This window comes from Dermacentor albipictus, chromosome 1 (genome assembly GCF_038994185.2).
Source record: "Dermacentor albipictus isolate Rhodes 1998 colony chromosome 1, USDA_Dalb.pri_finalv2, whole genome shotgun sequence".
NCBI classification, from domain to species: domain Eukaryota; kingdom Metazoa; phylum Arthropoda; class Arachnida; order Ixodida; family Ixodidae; genus Dermacentor; species Dermacentor albipictus.
In genome coordinates, this window is record NC_091821.1 from 123,995,925 (window position 1) to 124,010,556 (window position 14,632).

A 14,632-nucleotide genomic window follows, 5' to 3' on the forward strand; every position below is an offset into this window, starting at 1 on the left:
ATGGCGAAGTGGTCAGCGACAGCGAGTGTGCTGACATTTTTAACGCAGCTTTTTTCTCTGTATTTACTAACGAGACTTCAACTCCAGATCTTCCCACATCTACTAACATAACTGCGCGTATGTCGCCAATTATATTCTCGGCAGATGGAATCACTTCGATTATTGATAACATCAAGCTTTCATCGTCAGCAGGTGTAGATGACATTGATTCCAAGCTCTTAAAAAATATTAACCATGTATCTGCTGCGTACCTAACTTTGTTGTTTTCAGTCACTCTCTACAGGCATCTTACCATCCGACTGGAAAGTGGGCAAGGTCGTTCCAGTCTTCAAATCAGGCAACAGAGACACCCCATTAAATTATCGCCCTATATCATTAACTAGTGTCCCCTGCAAAATCATGGAACACGTCATATACTCGCATATCATGAACTTTTTAGACTCAATCTGTTTTTTTCACCCTTGTCAGCATGGATTTCGAAAAGGCTACTCTTGCGAAACACAGCTGGCAATTTTCCTTCACGACCTGCATGTTAACCTTGACAGTAACCTTCAGACTGACGCCATATTCCTGGATTTTGCAAAAGCATTTGACACAGGTCCCCATAAACGTTTGCTGCTAAAATTGTCTCAGTTAAATTTTCACCCCGACGTACTAAAATGGATAGAAGCATTCTTGACTAACCGCTCTCAGTTTGTTTGTGTTAATAACCATTATTCTAGCAGACTCCCCGTAACATCAGGCGTCCCCCAGGGATCCGTCTTGGGACCACTTCTTTTCTTAATTTACATTAACGATCTACCAACGCATGTATTCTGTAACATTCGCATGTTTGCAGATGATTGCGTAATCTACCGCAAAGTTACTAACACATCTGACCACACACTCATCCAGAATGATCTCAATAACGTACAAGAATGGTGTAATCGCTGGCTAATGAACCTAAATCCTAACAAATGTAAACTCGTGTCTTTCACTCGCAGCCGTAACCCCCACACATTTACCTATTCCATTGCTGATGTTCCAATAGAATCAGTCCAATCATTCAAATACCTCGGTGTCATCCTATCTTGTGATCTGTCCTGGCGCTTGCACGCTACTAACATCATCTCAGCTGCTAATAGATCACTGGGATTTCTTAGACGACATCTGCGTCATACCCCACAACAAGTAAAAGCGTTGGCCTATAAATCATTGGTAAGATCGAAACTTGAATATGCATCTCCCATCTGGAATCCGCATCAGATTTATATCATAAATGCACTTGAGGCTGTGCAAAATCGCGCTACTAGGTTCATTCAATCTTCATATTCATACGATATCAGCATTTCATCGATGAAAGCGCAAACCGGCTTGGAAACGCTTTCTTTCCGTCGACAGGTTGCCACCCTCTCTCTCTTCCGCTCATTTTTTTTCAGCTCCCTAAATCACCCACCGTACATCACGCCCCCTTCATACATATCTCATCGCACCGGTCATCCGCTTCAAGTTGCACGCGCACGTGCCCGGACCACCACTTTTCAAGCATCATTTTTTATTCGAGCATCAAGGGACTGGAACGGCCTTCCACACGCCATCGCAGCCATTACAAGCCCATCTGCCTTTACTGAAGCTGTTGTCACCCATATCTCAAGATGAACGCCTGTTTCTAATGTTTATTTTAATAACCACCCCTTATGTAATACCCCTCTAATGGGGTTTTTAAGGTAATAAAGTGAAGTGAAGTGAAGAGCGGGAGAACTCAGAGGTGTATCTGGTTCAGTTACATGGATTTGCCTTTAATTGATGCAACGTGTCAGAGAGATACGAAGATGGGCAGAAACAAAAATTTACTGAGGACTGAAAGCGTTTATGACCATTTGAACACGGTAAACAAGACTCACAGGTTAAAAAAATGGGAATAAATTATGGGGATTTACGTGCCAAACCACTTTCTGATTATGAGGCACGCCGTATTGGGAAATCCGGAAATTGGGACCACCTGGGGTTCTTTAACGTGCACCTAAATCTAAGTACACGGGTGCTTTCGCATTTCGCCCCCATCGAAATGCGACCGCCATGGCCGGGATTGGATCCCGCGACCTCGTGCTTAGCAGAACAACACCACAGCCACTAAGCAACCACGGCGGTAGTCGTATGTCACTGGAAACTAAGAGATGTCAGGAACATGAAGTATCTGCATATAAAGAGCAAACAGTGTTTAAGACAAATAGCTTACGTGGATGCACTGAACCTAGAATACTGCAGAGCATTGCGCCCTTTTCCTTCCAGCAGAACAGGAAAGCAAACCGAAATGAAAAAAAAGAACATAGGTGCATACATTTAGGAACGTCTGGAGCAAAGTGAACAGTGAAAACAAAGTTGGTACTGTTCCAGTCAGCACGCAGTCATGGTCTGATTACGGCACCTCGTCCTGATCTCTGCTTCCCTTCCTCCTTCCCGCTACCCTTTGACCTCTTTCTTCTACTATCTCTACTATTTCCTGCTTGTTTCCATGCGGGAAAAAATAAGCATAGACTGTCGAAGGCTGTGGCAATGAATAAGCGAGCGTGCAGCCTTGGCATCTCGCCAGGGAAGTAAACTGTATGTGTCTGGGCTTTGATTTGAACGAGTTGGTTCGTAGTTAGTCGGAGAACGCAGCTCAAGGAAGACAGAGCCAAGGGTCTAGTCTTCCATATTTTCTTTCACCCTTTCTTCCTTGCGCTGCATTCCCCAACTGAATAAATTTGTCTGCGAAGACTGCGTTGATGCATTCCATCAGTGTCCACGACTGAGTGTTGGCGTTCGTCAGTTCAAGCTTTCCACGGCACTACCATTGTTCTTTATGCACACGGTCGTATCTAGTCAGCGCAGCGTGCAGGCACGAGAGGCCCACTGCTCCACGTAGCAGGAAAATGGCGGATTGCACTCCAGTGCACTTCGTTGAATGCTTTTAGCACGGTGCCGCTGCTGTGCAACGATTTTGCACATAGCGTGCGCATCAGGAGCTCTCGATGAAATATACGGCTGTCTCCGGAAGTAAGGAGCGAGACCTGTTGGAACCACTTTTTTCTTGAAATGCTGCTATCTCTCACGAGGGTTAGTTGGAAACAAAAGAAGTAGAGTGCCCGCCGTACTTATTCGCATCGCAAAAGTGCACTATACAGAGACGCTTGAGTGAATGGTTAGCTCTGAACCCAACTTTAATTCTCCTGATAAAATGCAAGAAGCAACCTCTGAAAAGATCTGAAAAAGGCGAAATCTTTCAACAGGCCTCCACCAAAACTGAAAAAAAATACGTGTTAGAATACTGGCATAACTTTCCTTTGTACTTTTGTTTGGTTCAATGATGGTATTATCATGCAGGTTGTTCCATGAGTTGATGGTAAGTGGAATTCTGGATAAGTTGAAGGCTGGCTTTCGTGGATTCACTTCTACTAGCGGCGATTATGGAAGCTACGATTTGTGCAAGCTGGGATTACTACGGTTAGCGGGGATGTTATGGTGCTGTGGATGTATTTGTGAAACAGTGATAATGTCAACGATGGGTGCTTAACGGAAGAATTGAAATATCATATCAAATTTCGTTATGGTTGAGCTATAGTATTTGTAATTACCGGACATACACCGAGCATGTTTGTTTTGAATAGATGATATCACCTAACTACTTACGATGAAGGCGCATACTGCACAGGAGGCGAATAGGAGTTGGATGAAACAAATGTCTGAGAAATTGACTTGCGTACATTAGTCGGTATGATAAGTGAATGACAGTGGAAATATTTCCAATAACGTTGAGGGGTTGGTGCAAACACTGGTGATTTCACGTTCGATCAGGATAAATATGGCGTGAGAGTAACGTCTACTTATAAAATGAAGTTTAGCAGACAAAAAAGCTGACGCTCCATTCCACTGTTGTGAAGCTGGATTACCAGCGAAGCTGTTTAGCACACGACGTAGAGGTGACACAGAATCAGAGGTATGAGCAAATTATTTTTTCTCTTGAGTGGCGATGACGGTCATACCGGAGAAAGACACACACACACACACCCGCACATACTTTTATTTTCATTGGCGCTTTTGATCGGCGGCACACAAACACACACACGTTTTCTTGATCGGTGTGCCTTAGTCGATAGTCTTAGTAGGACCATGTTCGTACCATTAGCTTCTTTCTATGCAAGAGCTTATGCGTCTCCTTACTTGGATATGCGTTTATCGTCTTGATCGGTGGTCATCGTAACGATAGGTACGCACACACATTCTCGCATCACCTCTGCTATTAAATGCGTAAGCATTTGTAATCCTACCAAAAGAGAAATTAGTCCGTCACGTGAGACAATGTATGACTCATAACCCTTTAGGCAAGCAAAAAAAAAAATCATCTTCAGAAGCACGGTACTCCGAAAGCAAGCCCAGGCTATCCAGAGGGCCCAGGAAAGAGCGGAGCGTCACGGCGTTCTGTCCTTTACGTGGGCGCGGCCAGCGGCTACAATGGCTTCCCGTTAGCAGGTCCTGACAGTAGCTCCTCAGGATTAAATTAAATAAAGTTCGTTGTCTGTCTGTCTGTTCTGGGAGTCTGTTTGTCTTGAAAATGGTGCCTGTTGATAACTAATCTACAGAAAATGCATATCAAAGTGATGAGACATATACGATTTTGCATAGAATGAAGCGATTTTGCATAAAATTCGGGAGCTGAGTTTTTCCACACGCAGATTTGTTGGCGGACACGAAATAATCGCGGAACCCTAGCCATATACAGCTTCGCTGTAATTTATGTGGCACCTATAGTTTAAGGGAGGACGTTTATAATTGAAAGATATATCAGCAATGAGGATATCATAGCGTTAAATTATCATGTGGTGATCAATATCATTAATATCGCGGTACATATAGCAGTGATCAAGGATATTGGCACACGTAATATGCATTGAAGAATTCGTTAGTGTATAAGAAAACAGTGCAGCAGGCCAAAGACTCCGGTGCACAGCGGAAAATGCGTATGAAAGAAGAGCAGAGAAATCGATTACAGCAGTCAGTTACCGGAGATTAGAAAAGCTATAGGATTTCACTGTGGCTAATGATCGACAAGAAACCATCATCAAACATACGGAATGAAAACGTAGTAAAAGAAAAATACAGCTGCGACACGGCGACTATACGCTGACCCTGATGCTGTGCCACTTTCGGCGAATTGCTAGCATCGAATGTCCGTCATACTGGCTTACTTAGGTTGGCACCAACGCGGCGGTACCTCCCTCTCCCTTCGTCTAGCTTTCAGCGTTCTACAACAGCACAATTGTGACCTAGCCGCCGAAAGACCCCGGCAAGAAAACAGAAGAGGGCCGTGGATGCAAGTGTAAAATGGCATTCACTTTGCTGCGTCGTGTTTTCGCTCAGGTCTTCGTAGTATTAAGCGAGCGACTAAGCGCTTTTCGCAGTTTCCACGTCAAGCCGCTAGAAGCTTTGCTCAGCGGTAGGCGAGCCCCTGTGTCACGCGCTCGCGTTCGTTCCAGCTTTCCCGACTCCCCAGCCGATTCAAGCAACCAAACTGGCGAAAACACAGCATGGAGAGACTTGAATCTCCTCGTGAAATGTCGTATACTTGGCGGATTTCATGTGGCATAACGAGAGCTTACAACGAAGGCATCTGTTTCTATTGATGTTTCTTCTACTCACACCCCAGGAACACGCGCACTCAAAAAGCAAGCGTTGCGCGTCCCTTATTCTTGTCCATTTCTGAGTTTTTTAACAAGGTCCAAGACGCTGCCTTGGAGTAAACAGCATGCACCAGGCCTCGCCTATCTGACGACTGTCAATGCCAACTGACACAACTACTAAATATACGCAACGCGCAAACTACAAGTAGAAACAATTCAAAGCAAGACCATACCGAACGAACAGCAGCACAGGTGGGCCGAAAAATCACGCGTAGGACTATAAGTAGGCGCATTCAAGTACGTTCAGAAAGTATATATTCCGGGAGTCACGCCGCCCTTGAGCACACCATCTGTGGAGCGGAGATACGCAGTTGCCACAGCTATGCTTTAACTCGCCCATGCACATGTGTCAGTGTTAAAGCATAAACAAAGTTTACATAGCGGAAAACATGTCGAAGCAGCTCTAAAGTAGCCATATATGGACTCTGAAGCGAGTAATTAAGGCTCGTGAAATATGCGGGCAATCTTATCTTTCAATTTAAGCATATGCAAGCTGTTTCAGCGAAAGAGAGGTTCACATTATTAGCTATGTCTTCACACTTTTCCAATACATCTTGCACTTTTGTTCACCTCTCGACGTTAAGCCACCAGCGCCACCTAATGCACCTACCTCTTCATTGATTTCCCATCAATAATTCATTCATGTAATTTAATAAACCTAGGAGGATTAGAGAAACGATCACATTGGTTTACCAAAAATGATAGACGTTTAGAATACTTCTTCAACAGATCCTTCCGCAAGCACTGCGGGACCAAAATACGCGCGGAAATGTTTTACTTATTCACTGACTTGGAGAGGAAGAGAAATATTTTGGAACTGATGCTAGCCTCAAAATTTCCACTAGTGGACAAGTTTTCAGGATCTTTCCAAGATCAATTGTAGAATTGGTATAAATGTGCTTGAGTTGTTAATCAACAAGCAATGACTAAAATTTAGTTTGAGCTCGCCTGTAATTCTGTATCGCATAATTTATTATGCTTACCACTGGAACAAATTTTAACTAAAAAAGGTTGACATTGTGCTTCTTTTCTCCTACACCTAATTATTTGACACGGGTGCCTATGAGACAACCCCTCATAGTTGCATGCTGTCAACGTGTTTTAAAGTTTTGTTGCGTAGCAGTGGCCCTAGTCAGAAAACACTGCATTCTACCTCAAGGGCCCCATTTTCCAAGCTTCTTGCGTCTAAGAAGTGTTCATCATTGGCCAGGCTTCTTTGATTTGTTCACTACTAGAATTGGCCAGCGCCATTTCTTACGAACAAGTATAGTGTATTATTTGCTTTGGGAATGCAGGATCAGATTTGGACAGCTTCGGAGAGCAAGTAAAATGTTTTAGAAAGACTACTCATCTCATGCCGCAGCTCACCTTTTTTTACCTATTACCATAGAGACGTCTAAACATTATCCCACTTCTTATGAACTTTGCTCTGGTATCTGCTCACAAGGAAATAGAAATATTTGCAGTAGTTATCCATGACTCTTCACTCACCCACCCAACAAATGACTAGATAGGGAAATAGAATTTACGCACGAAAGCCTGTTCTGTATTCATGAGGTATTGTATCAAAAAATCCTATTCGCTCGTATTGGTAATCCATCTTTTACGTCCCTTTGGTGATATAATGAGCAGCGCTAAATGCTGTCTGCCACAATTATCTCTGTTCGAAGCCAAGTTATTCCACAAGCGAGCATCGCACGTTTTATATAGACTGCAACTATCTGAAGCCATATGCGTCAAGTCGTTTTTCCTCAAGTGTACTGAAGCTGAGTGAAAAGAAGCGTGTTGACACGAAGCTTCGATCGAACCAAGCCCACAACTCAATGTACATGCTGAAGTTTTTGCTCGCTTTCCAATCTAAATAATACAAAATAAAAACATAGTGTATTGACAAGTTTCAGGCAATACAGCCGTACCTGCCAACGCTCCTAAATTTGGCGTGAAGTTCATGAGTTTAGACTCATTCTACGATTTGCGAATGTTACGCCATGTCTTACGAAAAATAAATTAGTTGCGCGAAAAAGCCTAGAGCTGTTTAAACACGGGGCGGGACCACATTGGAAAATATATATATATATATATATATATATATATATATATATATATATATATATACATGCAAAAAAGAAATGACGGTACCTTGCGCTGCCATTTTTGTGGTTGTGCTAAAGCAGGCGAGGTAAGCGGCAGCAATGTCACTGAGGAAATGCCTGTCATTTAACAACAATGTGTGCTCGTCAGTCTCGGCTGCGACAATTCTGCAGCTGCTTCTAGGCGCCGTCCAAAGCTAAATCATCGCTAATAAAGTGCTTATGTATGCCACATATGGTGTGTGCTCAGATAAAAGTCTTTATAAAGGCATGCTAACCTTCCTCCTTCCCCAAAGTCCTCGGGATCTTTACGGATCTTTAAGTTCATGGGCCGGCAGGTATGTACAGCAAGGAAAAGCAAGCCGGAAACATGGTAACTGGATCATTCCACGCCAACTGTCCCAGCCTTGGCGCTCGACCATGAGCGATTTCTTTGAAAAAAATTGAGGGCTATCTATTTAAAGAAAGAAGTCTTTCTGTAATACATATTTGCGAAAAAAAAAAATTCTTCAGCACCGCTAGGAACATGTGAAGTTTTTTAGAAAGCTCGAAAGTATTATTTGTAAAACACATTGTGAAAAAATGTTCTCTTCTTAAATAAGGCGAGCACACGCCCCTTGAGAATGAAGATAGACTTTTCACTTAAAAAAGGTGTTATCAATTTTTACGCTTCCGTGAGTTTTTTTATACGGCACTAAATATGCAAAATTTGGAGCATATTGGGAATTCTTTTGCAGAAAGATAATTTTTACCGAAAGGTTAAATTTCAAAGTAACTAATTGCCAGCAAGTTGTACTGTGAGTGAACAATAATTTGGGACGAATATAACGTGAAATGGCCTGTACAGCTGACGACAAATTTGCAAAAATGTTAGCTTTAGCCTATGTTTAGTCAAAAACTTAGAATTGAGGTGGTCGGGGTAAAAATACGCTAAATTGTGTATTTATTAGAAACATTAATTATCTACAAACTGAGAAACCTTTATCAAATTACTTTTTGCTTTAAGCAAGAAAAACATTTTTGAATTTGTGTTATACCGGTCTCTGTGCTTGCACGTGTTTCCCCTTCGTAGGAAAGCATCCTAACGGTAAGTAGAACTTGCGCGGACGCAAAATTTCCCGAGTCGATGGAGGAACATCTAGATAAGATAATCAGCTCCTCAAGTTTTTACTTGAGTGGTTGATTAGAAATTATTAGCCTAGCCAATTAAAAACGCGAGCCCCAATAGAGCGCATTTAACCGGATGTCGCCGTATACCGACGGCCTGAATAGCGTCATCACGCGGCATCGGAAAGCTACGCCGGTGAGTACAGAGTGCAGTTAAGTACACGTAGATTTAGAAATGGGCGAAAGCTTTGGGAATAAGAAAACAATCTGTTGCTTTATTACGGAAAATATGTAGCAAATATCAGCCAACACAATCGTGTTTTAGCGACCATGTTGGCAATGATGTTAGAAGGAGTGATGTGGACTCGTCATTAAATGTTTTGGCACGCTGAAGTTCAAACTACTACATTTAAAAAAGATGATGGAAAGAAAGAAATACGTTTGGTTGCTCGCCCTCTCTGTCTTTCTTGTAGTTAAATGTTAAATTCAGACCGAATGAGGCAGTCCGCTGATGTTTGGGAAGCGCAGGATTTGACATTCAGTCTGCGATAAGTGATAAGTGAATAGATAAGTTAGTGATAAGATACGTTACGAATAAGATAGGACAAGAATAGTGATAAGTGAACAGATAGGTTACACCTTCGAAAGATGGCTTGCCGCCATCTTCGAAGGTGTAACCTATCTGTCAAAATATCGTGATAAACGCGCACGCCTTATATCCGAAGCTTGCTTTCCTATCACATTAATTGCAATTCCCCCTGCGCATGCCCAACTTTGTAGATTCTGTGGTTTCAGATAGCGGCGGAGTATATATATGCTGACTGAAGGAATAAAGATGCTTTGGTTGTTAGTCAGCGCTGTTGTCTGTGTCCCTTCGCTTGTCCCGTCGTTTAGCGCTGTTTTTATTGCTCGTAATCATGAACCAACCAGCCCAAATGCGTACTCTTTTGTAGACTCGTATCTCTTCTGCGCTCGTTATAGTGACTGGCTATCGGTGCATCTGCAGAGCACGTGCACGAATTGTTGTTCCAGGGTTTCGTGAAAATTCAGTACTCTTGACGGCAGATTTACTCATGGCAACGAAAGCTACATGATTCGGACTTTGAAAGTCTGAGAGGTTGCGCGCATGGCCCTGAAAACTACGCGCTGCTGCCAATTTCGACATTTCTGTGTATTTACAACTACTTTCTACGGTACAGATAGATCAAAACGAAAGTTTTGTATGCTCCACATTTTTTGGCGTTGTTGTAGGAGGAGGGTCTCATCTGATATGAATTTCTGAGCACAACCAGCCTAAAAACAGCTGCGTCTCTCATGTACAAAATTTATTTATTTATGTATTTATTTATTTATTTTATTTATTTATTTACCTTACAGGCTACCGAGCGGAGGATACAAGGAATTAGCAAACGGAAAGGAGCACAAAGACATAATACAAATTGTAGCTGGTGAAGGTGAAAGAACAAGTCTGTAACAGTGTTAACGCAATACAAAACAAACAAACAAAAAACAAGCAAACAAAAGAACTATACACCTTCGCTAAAGGTAATTAGGTGCGCAGTAAGGTGGCTTGTGATGAATTATGGAAATAATATGCATAAGCATGCTTTGAAGGATATAGGGTCAAGAATGTAAACTATGTCGTTTGGTAGGTGATTTCAACACTGAATGGCACGTATTAACGCGGAATAATTGAAAGCATTGGTTCGGCCATAGATACGCTGGAAACTGGGGTGATTATGCAGACGGCGAGATGTACCAGATGGACGAGTGAGTGGCAGGGTGGACGAGCGCGTGCTACGGACTATTTTGTGAAACAGACAAAGCAATGCTGTGATTCTTCTTGATTCAAAATATGAGAGTGATAAAGATGACTTAATGCTAGTCACGCTAGAGTCGCGGTGATAATCTCTGACAATGAAGCGGGCGGTCCCGGTTTGGACTGACTCGAGGGTCGCGATTAGGCAAGCTTGATGAGGTGACCAGATAGGGGCTGCGAATTCCATTTGTGGAATTGTATGAGTTGGTGCATGTGACGGGGTTCTTATCCGGTGAGTAATCGAAAGCGGAAAATATCTTTTTGCGGGTGAACGTCATTAGTTTGCATTTGTCTGTGTTCAGGGTCATTTGCCAAGAAGAGCACCAGTTAGTAATACGGTAAAGATCTCGTTGAAGAGCGACGCAATCGGAAGGTGAGCAGATTTGATGAAATATCACACAGTCGTCTGCGAACAAGCGAATGGATGACGTTATTTCGGATGGCAGGTCGCTAATATAGATAAGAAAAATAATGGTCCGAGTACGCTTCCTTGTCGTACAACAGCTGTTACATCGCTGATACTGGAAATAAAGTTATCGATAATGGGGAATGGTCTTACGGAATGACAAGAAATTTTTTGTCCAAGATACTGTTAGGGAATCGACGTTTAAGCGTGAAAGTTTAGCTATAAGACGGCAATGAGCAACGCGATCGAAAGCCTTAGCGAAATCTGTGAAAATGGAATCTGTGTGTGGGCCCGTACTCATGTTTATTAAAATACCTGTAGTCAATTGGATTAGTTGCGTTTCACATGCTAGTCCTTTTCTAAAACCATGCTGATGTTTAAAGAAGAACTTGTTGGTTTCCAAATGATTTTCTCCGTTTGAAAATATTATGTGTTCTAGTAGCTTACCGGGAACGCGTGTTAGTGATATTGGGCGATTATTCAGTTTGCGTGCAGAGGTTTTCAGACTGCTTGGAATTTCTACATGAGGAGAATGTATGCGTGAAGTGATCAAGCGCTGGTGACAGTAATCTGTACATGAGGTAGATAAATGATCGATATGCTTTTGGAACGTGTTTTTTATCGAAGTGGTTACAACCATCTATGAATAAACGCATGTATCTCAGTAAGATAGCTGTGCATTTTCTTTGGAGGGTTTTTACATTGGTTGAGCAAGTTTTTAAATACTTCCTTCAGTAAGCGAGCCAGTAGGCAAAACCGTGTATTCGCCACAATCGCCGCTTCTTATTTCCAGTAATCTTGCCGTGGCTTGCTGAAGATTGATAGAATGTGCCGATGATTGGCTATACTGGAGTGTCATCTTAAGACCGTAACGTGAGCCACCAAAGCGGAACCCGCGCGTATCATGCTTGCTATATGCTAAATTAAGCAGAATATGCGTGTACATACGTCACGTTATGCATAAAACATGAGTAAGAGTTGAAAAAGTGTCGGCATTAAGGTCATTATTTAAGCCTCCAGTTTTTTTTTTCGTTTTTTTTTACAGGAGACAGACTTTCAAATGAGCACTACAACAATCTGCAGGAATTCTAAAGAACATACGGGCGCAAAAGGTACCTGTGAAACACCCTCCATGGTTGCTCAGTGGCTATGGTGTTGAGCTGCTGAGCACGATGTCGCGGGATCGAATCCCGGCCACGGCGGCCACACTTCGATGGGGGCGAAATGCGAAAACACCGGTGTACTTAGATTTAGGTGCACGTCAAAGAACCCCAGGTGGTCAAAATTTCCGGGGTCCTCCACTACGGCGTGCCTCGTAATCAGAACGTGGTTTTGGCACGTAAAACTCCATAATTGAATTGACCTATGAATCAAGGTGAAGCCACGAACGCCACCTCACTACGCCAGCACTCTCTGTATGTAAACGATGTTGCAGTCCAGAAGTACACCAAGGTGCGCACTGCCATGACGGCCATCGTTATAACACCACAGCAACGCTTAACTGTAAAGATAATCAAATGAACTTCTTCTCAAGCCTATTCAATAGTTCATTTCAATACAACAGTTTTAGGAAATTGCACTCGAGGAGGGCAGAAAACAAGATGGAGTGGTGAGATTTAAAAGTTGGCAGGGAGATAGGATAGAGTAAACTATCAGTCAGGTTAACTATAGATTAAATGTAAGGTTAACTCTAGGGCTTCAGTCCTGCAGTCAAAGGAAGTATAGCTGCTCCTGACGCTCGATGAGGATTAAACTTCGAAATTTGAAGGTTCCTTCAAGCGTGCTGCACAACATTTAGTTTATATTTTCCAAAAAGACCAGTTACAAGGCTCAAATTGGTGCACCATAAGCTCCAACTTGAGAGGTGCGAAATGCGGTGCTTTAGGCATAGATTGCCTCTAGGTTATCTTATGGATGTTAGACGTTAAACTTATAGTCGACTAATGCGGATGGAAGTTTTGTGAGCAGCCCACTCCGAAATTAATCGACCGCGATGGGCTAAATGAAATATACTTCGTGACAGTATATAGGGGTTATACAGAAATAAGGACGAGCGTCTAAGAAAGTAAAGTAGTCTGCAATATACAGTGGATAGACAAAATACAGAGTGTCTGAAATCATTTTTATGAGGGGCTGAATCACAATATCGATACATTCGATTGTCATAGGTGGCGCAGTGTTTGGCCGCGTAATGCTACCACGCTTTTGGCGCCGGGTTGGCGTGTCTCAGTATATCTGACCAAATGTCATGAACGATTGCTGCCAAGGCACGGTGGTATGGTGACGCTGACAGGCTATATTAGCGACGAAGGCTGATTATCTCCATATCGAAGTTGCGCTTCCTGTCCGCACTGTTTCAGTTTTCGCCATCCAGTCAGCATGATATTATTGCGTCACCGCGCCTTGCAGCATCGCTATTCCGAATATGTAGAAACGCCTTCTTATTGTCTTCATTCAAAGCTGCACGCTTCAAATTGCAATATACCTAGCCGATGCACTGCATTTAAAGTTCGTTAGTGCGTTGTCAATTGGGTGGCTAATTAGCTGGCGGAACATATACGATAACGTGCTTCACTTCGCTTATACTGACACCGATGAACTCACCCACGCATGTGACATTCTCGCATCCCTCATTTTTGCATGAAGCATAAGCCTATTAATGATAGAGAAAGAGCAGACACTACCAAAATCAAATTTCCCCTTTCAAAGGGCACATTGTTCATGCACTCAGTTCAGTGTCAAACTTGTTTGACATACTATGTACAATACGCGGCCCACTTCAGCTAGCTTGCGACAGACGTCGTCGGCGGGTCCGAGTCCGACAGTTTTTTTTCTTTCTCTTCACTTTACAGCGCGGCCAAGCCAGAACCGGTAGCCTTAATTAAGTCAGTCATGCGTAAATCTTCCGAGTGCTAACTGCTCATGTCGTCGCGGCTAGCATGGGCCGTGGTGCTTTAAGAGTGGGCGGGGACTTTTCCGCGCGAACAATAATGACACGAGTGCGGCCCAAAATGCCAGGCCTTCCCACACAGGCACCTTAACGTCCGCTTACGGGCCGCAGTTAGCGTGCCGGAGCATTTGTGCGCACCGAACATGCCTTACTTAGAAGGAAGTAAGATTTCATTTATGCCGCTCTTAATTTTATCCTCGTGGATCCCGGCTTTTTCTTCATTGCCTTTATGAGCGCTGTTTATTATTCGCTCATTAATTACCTCCTACTCAACTTTCTAAGCGCGGCCACGGTACGTAGAATTACCACATTTCTCTCTTTCGCCCTCTCCTTCCAGGCTGTGTTTTGTTCATTCGTTCCGTCGCACTACATGGTTCAGCCTTCGTGCTATATTTACATGCTTTAGGTTGTGTAGCCTTCCTTTCTGTTTGTAAAAGAACGCGATCTCTAGCAATATCCCTGTTGATCTTTGAACGGGATCATATTGTCTGAGTTTTAATGACTGCTTGGTTGAAATTACATTTGTGTTTATACAACCTGTACAAAAATGCACGCACCATA

The 14,632-nt window shown here is 43.0% G+C and overlaps 1 protein-coding gene across 4 annotated transcripts in view; it reads left to right on the forward strand.

Annotated features, from left to right (window-relative positions):
• The window catches only part of LOC135904809 (G-protein coupled receptor dmsr-1-like), a 1,021,428-nt gene that overhangs the window by 653,206 nt on the left and 353,590 nt on the right, over positions 1 to 14,632 (forward strand). Inside the window, exon 1 of one of the 4 annotated variants that reach the window (XM_070525405.1) lies at positions 12,204 to 12,233. The exons of the other annotated variants lie outside the window; for them this stretch is intronic. The gene's annotated coding sequence lies outside the window, so the exon portion shown is untranslated. Of the gene's footprint in view, positions 1 to 12,203; positions 12,234 to 14,632 lie in introns of those variants that run through there. 4 annotated transcript variants of the gene reach the window in all.